Here is an 18,500-nt window from a genome sequence, read left to right as displayed (position 1 = left end):
TGTTGATTTACTATAAACCCATTTTAGTATCCCACATAAAATCATTTAGAAACATCATTTCTACAATGCCCTTATCACGTTATATGGTGCAATAATGAGGCATTTCCTTCTTTACTGGAAATGGCTAAAATAGCATATAATTATGGGAATGTATTATTTTCTAGACTTAAATTGATGCTTTTTGATAGACATACCATACTTTGGGGCATTTGTATTGGACTGGTAAAGACAGGAATATTAAAAGCATTAAAATTAAAGAAATACAAGTTAACGAAATAGAAATCTACCTTGGACATAATTCACAATGTCTTTTACACTGTGTCTTAGCCCATTTAGGTTATAAAATACCACAGATTGGGTGGCTTATAAAAAACAGAAATATGAGAGCAACATGACTAAGTTTTATTGTGATACTGTGACCCCTACCTCACCCTCAACTCTCCATCTGTGAGCAAGACACACTGCAGTGGTAGGAAATACAAAGAGAATGTGAAAGACCACGATCAGAAATGGATGGAACAGCATGTTCAGAGTCTGATCTACAAAACAAGGAAAGATCCCTCCTACACCATTCTCTTCTCCTCCTCCTATAGGGGCAATGAGGCCACCTCCCTCTAGTCTCCTTGGTCCTCCTCGCCCTCATCTGATGCCAGCACGCCTTGTGGGGGCCCTTCTGTGATGCCAATGATGGGCCCTCCTCCTCCTGGGATGATGCCAATGGGAGCTGCTCCTGGAACGAGGCCACCTCTGGGAAGCCACATGCTAATGACACCAGACCCCCCAGTGATGAGGCCTCCTGCCGTTTCATCATCGTGCCTACTTGGCCAAGAAGGACTCGATCACACAGATAAGGAGAGAGGGGAACTTCTTTCAATCCATTTTGTATCCCTTGTTCTACTTCACCAGATCATGGTGCTATGACTTTGGGTGTTTGCTAACAGCGTGACAAGGAAGACTTGCTCCCTCTTCCTATCAAAGACAGACTAGTTTTGGCAGGGGAATAGATGGATCAGAAAAAAAAAAAGCACTTTTCATTTGTACTGTGAAATGTGAAAATAAAATTGTCAACTGTTTTAGTTAAAAATAACACAGAGAAACTTATTTCTCATGTCCTGGAGGCTAGCACTGTCTGAAATCAAGGTGCCACCATGGCCAGGTGAGGGCCTTCTCCAGTCACAATTCTGTCATCGTATGTTGGGCAGAACTGGCAAGCTAGTTCTCTGTGGCTTCCTTTATAAGGACATAATAACATTCATGCAGGCTCTGCCCTCCTGACCTAAACACCTCCCAAAGGCTCTGTACCTCCTAATACCATCACAATCGGCATTACATTTTCAACACAGGAATTTGGAGGCGGGGTATACATACATTCAGATCATAGCACATTGTAACATATATTTTTACCTATACCAGTTCAAATGTAAACGGCACCATTTGTTGTTTTTTTTTTTAATTAAAGTTTAATTTTGAGAGAGAGAGAGAGAGAGAGAGAGAGAGAGGGAGGGAGGGAGGGAGGGAGGGAGAGGGAGAGGGAGAGGGAGAGAGGAGAGGAGGGGCAGAGAGAGAGAGAGACAGAGACAGAATCCCAAGTGGACTCCACACTATCAGCACAGAGCCCAGTGTGGGGCTCAAACTCACAAATCACAACAAGATCATGCCCTGAGCTGAAATCAAGAATCAGACACTCAACCGGTTGAGCCACCCAGGCACCTGACACCTCCATTTCTTTATGCCAAATAAACCTGAATATACTGAACCAAATTATTTGCAGGAAGCCAGCAAGGCTGATGGAACATCTAATGTGCTAATTAGCTGGCAGAACTTCTCCTCTAATGGCACATCTTCTCCTATTCAAAATAACCATGACAAGATTGGAGCAAATCACATCTGTCACCTGTTAAGATTATCATAACATTCTGGCTAAAAATGCCTTTGTAAGTACTATTATATTCTCTGGACAGTTTAGAAAAGCATAGTCATGATATTTTCCTATGTAGTAGCTTTAAATTGTTTCATAAGTAACCATTACAGAAAAGTGGAAAAAATGCACAATTTGTACATAATACATGGCTGTTAGAGTTGATCAAATAGGAAGCAGTTTTAAATGCAATGTATTCCTTCACTCTGTCCTAGAAGGGATACACACAATTATTCTAGAAAGTTAGTTAAACTAGCTTTGATTCTTTCCCTAAGTTGTAAAGTTCTTCATTTCAACCTTTTGGAAATTGTATAAGCTAACATAACTCCTAATATCACAATTTCTATTGTGATTTCTGGATATAAACATTTATATAGCATTTTTTGAAAATTAAACTACATAAAAATATTAGTAAAAATTTATGGTAAGATTTTCACAGAAGGCAATGACAACTTGCCCTTTCCTACTTTACATCCTGGACTGCCCCTTAGACAGCATGGGGGATGCGGGTAAAAATTAAAGTATAGGAAGAATGAAACCTGAGTTTTAACCCCTACTCAACCACTGGCATACCTAAAGAATTGGCCTAGTGGATTGTGGACTGCAATAATAAAAGCAACCTTTATATATTTGACAGGTTGTCTTATACAAAAGATATTAGACTTAATCTATGTGCCTCCAAAGGTCTTTTGATTCAAGATGAGAATGCTTTCTAGATATCAAACCTAAAAGGGCTACCCCTAAGAGGTAATGAAATCGTCAGTATTCCCAGGACATCAAACCAGGTTTCTAGCAACTTAGATACCTCAGTGTTCCACTCTAAATATGAGAGTCACTGATTCTATGATGTTTTCTGAGCCTCAATTTACTCATCTCAGAAAGAAGAAGACATAAGAGCTAAAGAGTAACACAGTCAAATTTAAAATTGGGATACCCCTATCTCAATAAAGAGATAAAGAGACAAAAAAATATGAGCTCTGTTATAGAAACCCCAGTAGGTACCTCCACTATAAAGAGCTTCATCCTAATGTTTAACAATTGCTAACTCATGGTTTCCTTATGCTGATTGTGCATGTGTGGTTAAATTAGAGGGAAAAAACACAATAATTCATTACTTTTGGCTTAGTATCTCATTATCATTGTTGCCTGTCTAGAACTTGTTAAACTTTTGGTCACTGAATTTTTTGCTGTGTTGACTGATTTCACATAAAAATGATACACAATGAAATAAGAAATGAAGTATTTCAAAATTCCTGTTTAATCTGAATTGGTTTTCTTATGCATTATGGCTAAATAATGCATTTCTTTGTAATTGATATGAGATTTTCAAATGTGGAATACTTTTATTATGGGTTATATGTTCAAATAAGGTATGTATAGGGGTGGCTTGGTCGGTTGAGCATCCGACTTTAGCTCAGGTCATGATCTCATGGCTCGTGAGTTCAAGCCCCACTTGGGGCTCTGTGCTGACAGCTGACAACCTGTTTCAGATTCTGTGTCTCCCTTGTTCTCTGCCCCTCCTCTACTTGTGCTCTCTCAAAAATAAACATTTTTTAAAAAATAGGGTGAGTATAGTTAATACTGACAACATTTTAAATATAAAGTAGCATCTTGATATATACCATAAATCTCCTGATTACTTATGAAACTATTCAATGGGACAGCATACATATCTATATAACATGTACCTTTTAAAGCTGGATATGAGTATTTGTATGAAGACTATTATCATAGATTAATAAATGTTTATTACTTCTGGTTCCAGATCTTTTGACCCATCCCACCTGACACTTTAGATGATATTAATCAATAAGTGCTGAAACACAACAGATTTACTTTACTTCTTTCCCCAGCACTTTTTCTTCTGTAGCTATCCACATTTTGAAAAAACTTGTCTTTATCCATAAACTCAAACAAAATATTTAATCCTCTAAAATTATATTCTTGGCAGTAAACTATACATTAAAATCACCTTAATGCTCAATCTGTTTCTTTTCCATAATCCCAAGCATCTGACTTTCACTCAGCGGGACAACTTATGCTGTTCATTCTAGAATGTGCTTTCCTCCTTTGTCAGCCAGGCCAGCTGTTACTCATCTTTAAAGGCCTAGTTCAAATGTCAACATGATGCAACTTGCCTCAAAACCTTCAGGGGTAAGTAGTTGCTTCATCATCCATATTTCTAAAGAGTGTTATATTTATCTGCAAGTGCACTTTTGTTCTGTTAGAAATTTAACACTTAAAACAGTTGTCAATTACATTACAGTGCAATGAATTTTGTAACTTACCATCATTCAACATTCCTAACCATTATCCCAGAGAAAACCATAGCAAAACAAAATTTAAACTAAATGTATTATTTTTTTTAATTGATGTATAACAAATTACCATAAATTTAATGGCTTAGGTACACCTGGGTGGCTCAGTCGGTTAACTGTCCAACTTCAGCTCAGGTCATGATCTTGAGGTTCGTGAGTTTCAGCTCCACATTGAGCAGCTCAGAGCCTGGAGCCTACTTCAGATTCTGTGTCTCCCTCTCTCTCTCTGCCCCACCCCCGCTCATGCTGTGTGTCTCTCTCTCAAAAATAAATAAATATTAAAACAAATAAATAAATAAATTTAATGGCTTAAAACAATATCTGTTTATTATCTCACAATATCTATATATCTGGCTCTCTGTCAGGGTCTCCCCAAGCTGAAATCCCATGGCCATCATGGGCACTTCATAACATAAATGTGTTTCTTTAAGGTGAGCAGGACTGCATCTCTCTGACTTCTTCTGTCTCTAACCTCTAAACTCCTTTTTAGGAGCTCATATGATTAGGTCAGGCCCAATCGGGATATTAGTTCTGATGAACTCAATTGATTAAAACTTTAATTACATCTGCAAAACCCCTCTTGCCATATAATCTAACATAATCATGAAAGTGATATCCCAAGCTGACCACAAGAGAGCGTAGTGGAGTAGTCTGCCCCAGCTGAGAATTTTCTGTGACATTGTTTAGAATTGCTGTTCAATGATGATATAAAGAATGACTTTTGATAGTTTCAGTATATTTTTAACTTCACAGATAATGCACTCCCTTTTGCCTGCATTCTGGATACACTGCTCTGACCATTTTCCCCATAGTGCTTCCTATTTGTGGTATCAAAAATTTACTTAATGGGATATTAAATATAGCTCAGGATTATTTTTTTCTGAAAGAATATGAAAAGTGCCAACTGGTTATTTTATCTTAGCTGTATATGAAAAAATATATAGAGAAAGTACAACTACAGGAGAGACTATTAATTTTTTATCAGAATTTAAAGGAAATAAAAAAAACAAGGACTTGTTTAAAATATAGAATTGTTTCACACCTAGCCTTTCCAGACAGCACAACTTTCTCAAAGTAAGAAATGGCATCTGGACAAAGATCAAATCAGGGCTCTTTTTGCAAAATGTGGCCTCAGGATAAATTTCAGATTGAGAGAGCATCTGTAAAACCCTTTGTTAAGGCTTCAGAAAGATTTAAGGCAGTTCCTTGTAGACCTTCTCCACTAGGAAAAAAAAAAATGACTTCTAAGAATAATAAGGGCATGCCTTCTATACCCTCTTAGCTAGATAAAATGTTTTCCAAAGTCTTAAGGGTATGCTTCTTAGATTTTCTTGCCTAGGAAAAAGGTCTGCTATGAATCTAAGGAATTATCTTTTAGATACTGTTTACTAGACAATGATTCTATAAAATTGTGAGCTACAAAGGGTACCCTCTCAGAAAAAAAAATGTGGGTGTGGGTCCACAATGTGCAATGGAACAGACTTACAACTTGATACATAAAAATGAACAAAATTTTAAAATAATTAGTGCCAACTTGTATCAAAAGAGACAGCTACAACGAAGAGATGTCTCAGGCCCTTCAAATTTCTATGAGCAAGGAGCAAGCTGTAAAATTTACTCAGCTGAGAGCTTGGGCATTTCTTATGGAAAAGAAGGAATGATTCAGTTTGGACCCCAAAGGATAGAGCCCAAACCAGGGGCAGAACTGGGCCTTAATCAGTGTGTGGGAAGCAGGTAAATTGTCTCTTTTAATGTACAGATTCAGATTAAGAAGCACCTTATTTGAGGAGTCTCATTCACACCTGGACCTTATTTAGATAATGAAATTCTAGGCTTTACACCTGATTGTGATAATATGAGATAATACTTTGGGAATCTTTGGAGGGACTGAGTATATTTTGCACTTGGGAGGGAAGGGAATCATTAGAACCCAAAGGGAGGACTGTGGAAGTTAGTCTCCAATGACTACCACCCCACTCTCGCAGTGAACCACACCTCCCAATATTCACTCCCCAAAGTGATGGACACCACCTACATTGAATATACAGCATTAGCTGTATATTGCAAAAGATGGGCACCACCTACATTGAATATACAGCTAGTGCTGTATATTCCATAGATTGCAAAAGAATTACACTCCATGACTTCCCAAAAAACCTTGCATCTTCTGTATAGATTTCTTGAAATGTTTACATGGTATGCTCCACTTTAGAATCCAGGTGCCATGTTGTATGAAGTGCAAGCCACGCAGAAAGACCAAGCATAGATCTCCTGTAAATATTCCCAGCTGAGTTCCCAGGCCACAGCAAGCATCATCTGCCAGCCATGTGAAGGAATTGTCAAGCTCAATGGTTGTAGCCCCAGTCAGGAAACGCCTACCGCCACATGGAAGACTCAAAGCAAGAACAATCTATCTGGAGTGAGTCAACCCACAGAATCTTTAGAGGTAATAGTAGTTTTTGTTTAAACCAGGGAACAGAACATTTTTTCTTCTTTACTTTTTAAACAATTACTTTATTTTATTTTTTTAAATGCTTATTTATTTTAAGAGAGGGGGGCAATGGAAGGGGAGAGAGAGAATCCCAAGCAGGCTCCACACTGTCAGCACAGAGCCTGTCATGGGGCTCAAACCCACAAACCATGAGATATTGACTTGAGCTGATATCAAGAGTTGGACGATTAACCGATTGAGCCACCCAGGCATCCCTAAACAATTATTTTAAAATGTAAAACATTTGGAGTGCCTGGGTAGCTCAGTCAGTTAAGCGTCTGACTTCGGCTCAGGTGATGATCTCACATTTCATGACTTTGAGCCTGGTTTTGGGCTCTGTGCTGACAGCTCAGAGCCTGGAGCCTGCTTCAGATTCTGTGTCTCCCTCTCTCTCTGTCCCTCCCCCACTTGCAATCTGTCTCTACCTCTCAAAAATAAAAAACAAAAAATGTAAAAAAATTCTAAAAAAAAAAAAAAGTAAAACACTTTACAAAACACGGGTCATACAAAAATAGGCAATGGACCAAATTGGGCCCATGGGCTAGTAGTTTGTGAACCCTACTTTAATTTACTAGCACGTTTTTTTACACAAAATGAATGAACATGAAATGGTGTGCACAAGGATTAACACATGTTTTACCATAGAGTCAGCTTCAGGGAAGTATGTATGCCTTAAGTATCTATGTAATCCCATTATTTATAGCAGAGTTGGTATGCCACAAACATGTGTTACCCATAATTCTCTTTGTTTATCATGACTCATATTTCAAAATCCCCTTAAACTATTTTCCATGGTATTTTCAAAAATATTATGTATTCATAAAAAAGAAATCCTAATGTAATACATACTCAATGTTTTAAAAATAAACTGACAAAAATATCTTCCTAGTGGTAATTATTACCTTTATGTTGATTTAGAATATACCCTAGAGCCAACAACAAAAAACAGAAAACCAACTACTGATCATGCTACTACATGGATGGACTTCAAAAATACTACATACTAAATTAAAGAATTCAAATGCATATGATTACATATTGTATGGTTCCATCTTTATGAAATTTCCAGAAAAGGAAAATATAGAGAGAGCAGATTAGGAGTTACCAAGGCTGGGGATGGGAGCAGAGTTAACTGAAAACTGGCATGAGAGAAATTTGGGGTTGATAGAATATTCCAAAACTAGAATGTAGTAATGGTTGTAAATTTTTTTAAAGTTACTAAAAATCATTAAATTGTACAATTAAATGCATGAATTTGGGGGAACCTACGTTGCTCCATCGGTTAAACATCTGAGTCTTGATATCATGATCTCACAGTTCATGAGTTCGAGCCCCACATTCAAGATGGGGATTTTCTCTCTCCCTCTTTCTCTGCCCCTCTCCTTTTTTATCTAAACAAAAATAAAACAAACAAAACAAACAAAAAATGACAACAAAAACAGCATGAATTTATGGTATTTAAATTAAATTATGCTTCAATAAATGTATAAAAGTATACCAACCATTGATATTTTCATTGCAGCAATATGGAAAAAAGGCCAATTCCTTTGTGTCAGTGTCAGAAGAAAAAAGCGTTAAAAATATTTTTAGATTTTTTTAAATGTTTATTTCCTTTTGAGAGAGAGAGAGAGAAAGACAGAGTGCAAGCGGGGAAGAGGCAGAGAGAGAGGGAGACACAGAATCTTAAGCAGGCTCCAGGCTCTGAGCTGTCAGCACAGATCCCGACACAGGGCTCGAACTCATGAACTGTGAGATCGTGACCTGAGCCAAAGTCAGATACTTAACCAACTGAGGCACCCACGCGCCCCTAAAAATATTTTTTAATACAAAGATATGCTCTGTGAAATACTGTCAAAAATAAATTTAATGTTCTTTACCATTTTGCGATTCACAAGTTATTTTCCTTTGAATCAATATGCTTCGCACATTAACAACTATGACCACCATGTCATCATTACTTGAGGAAAAAGCATATTGCAGAGTTAAGACTTTTTATTTCTAGTTACCTCCCCCTGAATAATATTAAGATTTCAGAGAGGTAACAAAGTTTTTTATGAGTCTTAGAAATTCCAGTGGGAAATACAATTCCCAGTTATTTTTTGCCAGTCATTATTCCCAACCATTCTTTAAAATAATAGTAGGCATTACAATACTAATGGAAGTTTAAAAAAAATTGTAATCTTGATATTTGAAGACCTGAGTTAGATTAATAGGGCCTGAAAGCCCACTTCTTTGTAATTATAAATTTTAAATATATAGAAAGTATAAGAACATCAAGCAGTGAATAAAACAAATGATAAAGTAAAATTGATAACTTCATTAACATTTTTAGTGATTCCTTTATATCAAAGATACAAGCATAAGTAATAGCTTAGGTTATAATCTAATTTGCAATTAAACTTTTTTGTATCACTGGGCCATATACCATTACAGAGAGGTATAGAACTAATGTACATACACATATATGCACAAAATGTCCTATCAATTTGCAAGATTTTAAGTAGCCCCCAACTGCAATGGACCATGTCCAGAGTAAGAACCACTGACAAAATGTGAACTGATGCTTGGTTATTTTAAAAAGGTCAACCTTCTGTATCAGCAGTGGCACATAATACTAAGCAAGACATGAATATTAAAAGCAAAGATTTTGCTTTTCTTTAAAACACATTTGGGCAGGAAAAAAAATCCTTTGATTTATTAAATGTGCTTAACCTCAGTAAGAACTTATATAGAATTATGGTGTCAGTCCTTAACAGAGTCTCTGATAGAATCTAAGTGTTTTCACTTGAGTTGTTCAGAATTTTTTTTTAATTAATAATCCTTCACCCCTGATACCATGATCTTGTTGAGAGCTGGATATACATCCAAGATCCTAGAAAGCAAAAAGACTTGGCATTAATTAAAATAAGAACAAACCCTAAAGACTGAACAGATTGTGAACTACAGATCACAGAAAAATTAAAATGGAGAATGATGACACAAGAAGAATTAAAGAAAAGCGAAATTTAATAGCAGGATTAAAATGGATTAGCAGGATTAGAGAATGTTTGCTTCCAGCCAAGTTGGAGGAACAGAAATTAGATTTATACTCACACCTTAAGACAACGAGAATAAACTGGACAAAATATATAAAATAATGACTTTCAAACATTAGAGAATATGTGGTTAAGGATTGTACTCCCTGTGAGAAGGAAAATTAAGATGAGCCCTAAAATTATACCAGTTTATTGCCCAGACACTCAACAAAGGGAAGAAGAAACCCACATAAAGTCTGGTAGTCTAATTGAGCTGAGGGAACAAAGTAGAAAAAGATCAGTTTTTGAGAGGTTGAACTATTTACAATACATGGTGCATGGCACCAAAGAATGGAGAACCTTGCAGAGGGAGTTCTGGAGATCTTCAGAGACTTCCCTCAAGTCTTTGGCTTAGTGCAGATCTACACATCTGTAAGTGGAAACTACATCATCTGGGAAACAAAATGAGAAGACATAAAAATTCCCAAAGCCCACACAAAGCTAGGAGTAGTTTGTGTTCTTAGCCAGAGCGGTGAGGTTTTATAAGAGATGAAACATCGAATTAAGTTCACAGAAGGCTATTTCTTTATAATGGGATTTAATTACACCAAGGGCCAAGAGAAAATTATTCAAAGCAAACCACCACTGATCCAAGTAGCTTAACTGCATACCAGAAGAGTATCCAACATTACTTAAAGAAACATAGCAAAATCCCTAACACTCAAAACCCTAACACATAAAAACCACAATACCTTGGATCTGATAATATATTTTGAAACATGCAAGAGAGCAGAAAATATGACGAAATACCAGGAGATAAGTCAAACAATATAAATAGAGGCACAAATGACTGAGGTAATGATATTAGCAGACAAGGGTATTAAAACAACTACTACAAATATTTTTCACATGCTTAAGAATATAGAAATGACCATGATAGGAAAAAAATGGAAGTTATTTTAAAATAACTTATCTTACCCAAATGTAAGATATAGAGATAAAAAATTCAATTTCTGATGAAAAGTATGCTGGATAGATTTAACAAAAGATTAAAACTTCAGAAGAAAAATAATCCATAAACTTGAAGCAGTAGAAATAAAAACTATATGAAATGAAGCATGGAAAGAAAAAAGATTGAGAAAAGAAAAACGAGAGACTGAGTGGATAATATCAAACAGTTAATATGTGCACACAATCAAGGCCTGGGGAAATGAAAGGCAAAAAATATTGAAATAAAGGCCCCAAACTTCCAATTTATGAAAAGTATAAGCCCAAACATTCTAAAAGAAGAATAAACATACAATAAAATACAGAAAGGTAACCATAATCAAATTGCTAAAAACCAAAAAGAAAAAAAATCTTCAAAGCAAACGGGAAAAATATTACATAAAACAGAACAAAAATAAGAATCACAGATTTCTCATTAGAAGTAAGGCAAGCTAAAGACAATGAATGATATACTCAATGTGTTAAAATTTTAAAATAAATCTGTTTACCTAAAATTTTATATTCAGAGAAAAAAATCTTTCAAAGTGAATATGAAACAAACAAAAAAACTAGTTAAAAAATTAAAAAGCTGAAAATATTTGTTTCCAGAAGACCTGCACTGAAATAAATGTTAAAAGAAGTTTTTAAGACAGGAAAAAATACTAGGTGAAACCTTCCATTTACCCAAGGGAATGGAAAGCATAGGATATTGTAAATATGTTACTAATATAAATATTTTCTTATTTTAAAATTATTTGAGGGGCACCTGTTTGGCTCAATTGGTTAAACATCTGACTTCGGCTCGGGTCATGACCTCACAGTTCATGGGTTCGAGCCCCATGTTGGGCTCTGTGCTGACAGCTCGGAGCCTGAAGCCTGCTTCGGATTCTGTGTCCCCCTGTCTCTCTGCCCCCTCCCCTTCTTGTGCTCTATCTCTCAAAAATAAATAAACAAACATTAATTTTTTAAAAATTATTTGAAAGATAACATATAGCTCAAAGCAAAAAAAAAAAAAATAACAGTGAACTGTGTAGTTTGTAACATATGTAAAACAAAAATGTATAATAGCAAAAGTACAAGTTTGAGGAGGAAAATATGATACTGTTTTAACTTTCTTACAACATAAAAAGTCATATTATATTATCTAAAGGTAGCTGTAATAAGTTAAAAATTGATAATATTAACTCTAGAACTCCAAAAAATGTTCCATAGAGAGAAAATAATATTAAATAATATTAATCAAAAAGAAGGCAGGCCCAATCACATCAATAATCATATTAAATGTAAATAATCTAAACACTCCAAAAAATGAAAGTGACTGCCAGGTGATAAAAAGCAAAACCCAAATTGGAGTGCCTGGGCAGCTCAGTTGGCTAAACATCTGACTCTTGGTTTCGGCTCAGGTCATGATCTCACAGTTTTGTGAGTTCGAGCTTGGCATCAGGCTCTGTGCTGATGGCATGGAGCCTGCCTGGGGTTCTCTCTCTCCTTCTGTCCCTCCCCTGCTCACACTGTCTCTGTTTCTCTCAAAAATAAACAAATTAACTTAAAAAAAGAAAGCAAAACCTAAATAATGTAGCATATAAATACTCACTTTGAGCATAAAGTCAAAGAAAGAAAAAAAAATAATGGAAAAAGGTGTACTATGCTACCACTATACAAAAGAAAGCTACAGGGCACCGGGGTGTCGGTAGGTTAAGCATCTGACTCTTGATTTCAGTTCAGGTCACGATCTCAGGGTCATGAGATCAAGCCCCAAGTCAGGCTTGGCTGGGTGTGGAGACTGCTTAAGATCTCTCTCCCTCTCCCCTTCCCTGTTCGGAGAGAAGAGGAGAGGAAAGGAGAGGAGAGAAGGGGAGGGGAGGGGAGGGGAGGGGAGGGGAGGGGAGGGGAGATGGAAAGGGAAGGGAAGGGAAGGGAAGGGAAGGGAAGGGAAGGGAAGGGAAGGGAAGGGAAGGGAAGGGAAGGGAAGGGAAGGGAAGGGAAGGAGAAAAAGGGAGGTAGAAAGAAAGCTGGGATGACTATTTTACTATCAGAAAAATAGATTTCAGAGCAAAGAATATTACCAGTGATAATGAGGGAAATTGGTTAATAATTACAAAGCCAATGTATCAAGAAGACATGAGTATATTAAATGTGTATGCAGCTAATATCAGAGCTTCAAAATAGAGGAAACAAAAGTGGACAGACTTCAGTGGAGAAAAATTTAGAATTATAATTGAAGATTTCAATACTACTCTATAATTGACAGAAGTATCAGCAATTATGTAGAATAACTAAAAAGCACTATTAACCAACTTATTCTGACATTTATAGAAAACACCAATAAAACACATTTACCAAGGACAGCACAATAAACTCTCTTTTTAAGAGTACATGAACATTCACTAAGATTGACCCCATTTTGAGGCATAACATAAGGCTATACAATTTAAAAGGATTAAAGTCATATAAATTATAAAAATACACAAAAGATAAGTATAAAAATGCATTTTTTGGAATGTAGCTAAAGCAGTCTTTAGAGTGAAATTAATAACATTCAGTGCTTATAGTGAAAAAAAAAGAATAAATTCACAAATCAGAGAGGTAAGTGTCCATCTTAACAAACTAATTATTGAAAAGCAAATTAAACCCAAGAAGAAAGGAGAAAATAATAAAGATTAGCATAGAAATCAATGAATTAGAAAGATGGGACATCAATATAGATTTTACTAATATTAAAAGGATAATAAGGGTTATATATAGGTTATACATAACCTAATGCCAATATTCAACAACTTAGAAAAAATGGAAAAAATAGTGCCAAATATGAAAATTATCAAAGAAAGTGGATCCGTGCTCCTTTACCTTATAAACTACAAAGTTAACATAGATGTAGAATGTTTCCAGAAATCCCCTACCTGAAACTGTACATTTTGTTTGTAAGTCAAAGCTTTTTATGTCAAAGTAACATAGAGGCTCTTGGCAAGAGTGCAATGCTTTTTCCATATTGATATAATTTCAAACAGCAACATTTCAAGCAGTTTAGGATTTGGGAGAACAGCATCTCTCAGTGACTAAGAACGTAGCAGTCATTCAAAAAAGGAAGTAGTTATGACACTTAACAGCTGTAGCATGTTCTTGGGAGAAATATTGCTTCCTATCAAGTTTGCAGTGGGCCTTTTCTACATGTATTACACCAGTCTTATCAACGGTGAAGCAGAATTTTAATTTCTCAGTTCCTCCTTTTAGCCAACAGCATACAAATTCAGCTCCTCAGTCTACTATTATGGCACAGATAAAATGATTAAAATCCTACATTGATGAGAAAACTTTAAAGCCATAGCCAAGGATTTTTCTAATGCATGTCCTGCACTTTTATTACCTAATCAAGACTGTAAAGATAGGACAGAAACTGGATCCCAAGTCTAAAACCTCCTTTAAACATCTTCAAATGGATTTAATTACCTACACTAACAAAACAGAAATATGTTCGATCATTATATATCTGTTTCAGGTCTGATCACAGCTTGGTGCATGCACATGAGCATCCTCTCTCCCTCTCTCTCTCTCTCTCTCTCTCTATATATATATATATACACACACATATATACATATATATATATATACACACATATATATATACATATATATGTATATATACATATATATATGTGTGTGTGTATATATATATATATATATATATGTATGTAATTCACTTTGTGTTTTATATCTGAGATATTCCTAATTGTCTATCTAGTGATGGAGAAACTTACTTCCCTAAAATTGTAGGGAGATTTGTAGGAGATTTGTACAATGCTACTCATTACACAGAATCTCTACTGTCCTTATTCTCAGACCTAAGGTAAAATAAAAAGGACAAGTAAAACTTTCAAACTCAAGTTAGCTGAACTTACATACAAAAGGTTCTGGAGCTTTGTTAGTGTCCTCACTGTTCAAACTGTGTTCTTTCTCCCAGGGAGGTATTTTGTATTCTATACTCACCAAAACTGAGCACGGCCACTGTTTTCTTTTGTTTAATCTCTGCCAATAGGTAAAAAGTGTATTTACTTTCCATTTTTTTTTACCAGTGGAACTGAATTTTTAGTTCGTTACTGAACATTTGCATTTCATCTTTTGTGAATATTCTATTTGTGACTTTTCCCAACTTTGCTATTGGTGAACTGACTTATGGAGATTAACATGTTATAGATATCACACATCTCTTCAAAGGCATTTTAAAAAATTCAACTATTTCTACTAACATATAATAAAATCTCAAACTGCAAAGGAAATTGTTTAAAATGAATACAACAATAACATTTCAGGCATCAAAATTAATTCAGTTTTAAGCACTAGAATGTTTCTGCCCAATTATTTCCACCAGAGGTACCATAAAAATCATTAATAAACAATTATAAAATGTATTGTTGGATATAATTTTGCCTCTCAAATATGTTGGAACAGAACACAGTTATTCCTAGAAGCATAGAAAGGAAAAGTGTTCTTACCTATGCCTTTCTTCTGACTAATCATTCACAACATTGAGTACAACTAATACAAATTCCCTAAATTTCTCATTTTCTCTTTACCTCAAATTCCTCAGAATCTGGACCTGCCTTTTACTCTTTTCCCTCCAGTCTTAGAAGAAGTGGATGTCCTGTCTCAGATCACTTCCCCACCCCCACCCTGACATATCCTCTATCTAGACCTGTATTCTTCCTTAACTTCTCCCCAATTTGCTCATAAGTTCTTCCTTCTTGGTATTCAATCACTCCCTTCTCACTGGGTCCTTGGGTCTTACCTCCAAATATTCTCACATTCTTCCACTGCCCCCCAAATACTGAACCCTCCAAAAATTCCTATCCAATCCTTTTCATTTTCCTCAACACAAAACTTACTGAAAGGGTACACTACATTTGTGTCTTCAGCTTCTATTTTTCTTCTCTCTTCTACCCATGAAGTTGGTTTCTGATCCCACCTAAGTGTGATCTCATCTCTACAGCATGAAATAGTTCTCACACTACCCCTCATTTTTCTTCTCTCTAGGCTTCTGCAAAACACGGCTGTATTTCTTCAAATCTTGCTATTTTGAAGACTCTTCTTTTTGAAGTTTTTGAAGCTCCATCCATTCTGCTCATCTTTTCCTGAATCTTAATGATCAGATCTCTCTACTCTGTTACCACTTTATTCCTTGTAAAATCACCATGTTCCACTACTTTGATGAAAGCCCTATATGAAGAATTCTTTCATTTTATATTTCTACCTCTCTCTTTTTCCTGAGTTCTTGGTTTCTGGTTACATAGAAACCTACCCAGTCCATTACTGTCAGAACTATGTTCCTTCCACATATAGAATGGAGCCCATACTCCCTGCCTAGCATTCAAAATTATTTTCAATAGAGGTATCTATATGTTTCATTAATATTTTTCCTCATTCCTTCTCTACAAATTTATTCCCACAATATATCTAGTGATCTTCTAACTTGTGAGCTTTGTTCAAGATCTTTTATTTATTTTTTAATTAATTTATTTTTTGACAGAAAGACACAGAGAGTATGCAAGTTGGGAGGGGCAGAGAGAGAGGGAGAGAGAATCCCAAGCAGGCTCCATGCTGTCAGCGTGGAGCCTGACTTGGAGCTCAATCATAGAAACTGCAAGATCATGACCATAGCTGAAATCAATGGTCAGATGCTTAACTGACTGAGGCACCCAGGCTCCCCTGTCCAAGGTCGTATTTGAATGTTTATTTTTGAAAGAGAAAGAGAGTGAAAGAATGGGAGGGGCAGAGAGAGAAGGAGAAAGAGAGAATTCCAAGTAGGCTGTGTCCACTCTGTCAGTGCAGACTCCAATGTAGGGCTCGAACCCATGAACTGAGAGATCATGACCTGAGTTCAAGTCAAATGCCCAACCGACTGAGTCACCCAGGTACTCCTGTTCAAGGTCTTTTAAAGTTTTCCATAACACCATCTCTCACCCTCTTATCTGTTGTTTCTTCAAAACTCAGCTATAAACTTCTTTATTTAAGATGTCTAAGGGAAACCTAGTCAATAAATAAATGCTCTTTTCCCCAAATTCTATTAGTACCCTTTTTTTTTTATCTGTGGAAACACCATGTATTTTTTGTACTTGAATTCCGCTTTAAGGGGTTTATTTTTTCTTTAAGTTTAGCTCTCTGAAAGACTACATCATGATGAAACTTTCTCCAAATTCCTGGAAATTTTCCTTTGCATAGTACAAACACAATCAATTTTTAAGTTAAATATTAATGCTGAAAGTTTTGCTAAATGATCTTATTTTATGTAATTTGGATGATTTGAAAGTTATAATTAATCATCTGGAGCAATGAAAAACATCTAAAATGTAATCATTATTATAAAATCTGCAAAATCAGTGTGGTTCCGTAAATAAGAAAATAAAGATTTCAACAAATGCAAATGACTATACAATTGGCTAGAAAATGCATTTATATATTGTAAGAGTCAAAGAAACAGACAATCAAATCATAGGAACAATTTGAGTCTATGGGTAAACAAAAAAATTACGTAATTAATCTGCAACTGAAATGCAAATATGTGACCACCCCCATCTGGAAGGCCTAGAGCAACTTTAATAAGAATTCGGTATTTATCTTTGAATTTTTGTATTATCTCCAGAAAATTGAAATTATTATTTAAACTTGTGATTTTAAGTTGAAACTAAACAATCTTAATTATTAGAATATTGAATGGATTTTACCATATTTATAGTTTCATATATTAGACTTTAAGATTTAGTGCTTTAGAGAGACTATCAGAAAATTAAAATATCTAAGAGAAATTGCATATACTATATTTACACACGGTAAATAATTCACAGTTCTAAAATATTATTCAGTTACCTTTGACAGTTTTACTAGAATATGTTGTATTTTGGAAGTAGAATAAACATTTTGTCCAAGTTTAAAGCTAAACAATTAGTTTTGTTTAGAACTTCAAAATTTTAAGATTTCTTAAACTTAAATCAGTTTCTACTTAGTAATTGCTATATGCAAAACCAATCTCAAAGACACATACACAGCCTCAAATTAATAATTTATTAAAGATATGGAAACACAGGCCACTAAATATGAAAAGATTTACTCAAGGTCACTAAAGTGGCAGAGTCATAAGTAGAACTTAGACCTCAGGAAGTCAATGTCAGTATTATAGTAAAGTGACTAATTTCCAAAAAGTCTAGGTAACATGCACAGCAGTTTTAATGAGCTACATCATTAATCAGAACATCTCTAAGTGAGGTTATAGAATGAGGATAAGATTATATATGATTTCACAAACCTAACTTTCTAGACAAACACCTGCTCAGCTTCCATGTATTATTATACCTTTTCTAGGCTTGTTTCAAATAGGGTAATCTATTCTTGAAGAAAAGCATTACTGTATTAAGAATTTTTTTTTCATTCAAATTGTTAGAAGATATCAAAGGGCTTCCTGAATCTGTAGTTTCTGTTTTGAAGATAGTTTATTGGGAAAGTCAAGGAGGCAGACTATAGGAATTGAAAAGCTCATCAATGTAATAGAACAGAGAGCCAAAATCCTTCTTACACACATGGGGCCAAAGTATTACCTCTGGATGAATAACAAAAGGATTTCTGGCTAGAGTACTAGATATATGTATGGGTTTTTGGTTTTGAATCAAGTACACAAACCTCAAGTTCTTTAGGAATGAGGCAGTATCAATGAACACATAAAATAAATGAATTTGATCAAGTATATATAATGGGTCTGCACACAACAAGCAGACTTAAAAAGCTCT

The 18,500-nt window shown here is 35.3% G+C and overlaps 1 pseudogene; it reads left to right on the top strand.

Annotated features, from left to right (window-relative positions):
* Positions 1 to 391: 391 nt before the first annotated feature.
* On the top strand, positions 392 to 945 carry LOC106965513 (U1 small nuclear ribonucleoprotein C-like; annotated as a pseudogene).
* Positions 946 to 18,500: the final 17,555 nt, after the last annotated feature.

Source organism: Acinonyx jubatus, chromosome B3 (genome assembly GCF_027475565.1).
Source record: "Acinonyx jubatus isolate Ajub_Pintada_27869175 chromosome B3, VMU_Ajub_asm_v1.0, whole genome shotgun sequence".
Lineage (NCBI taxonomy): Eukaryota > Metazoa > Chordata > Mammalia > Carnivora > Felidae > Acinonyx > Acinonyx jubatus.
Note: the sequence above shows the minus strand (reverse complement) of the source record. Positions and strands in the feature narration are given on the sequence as shown.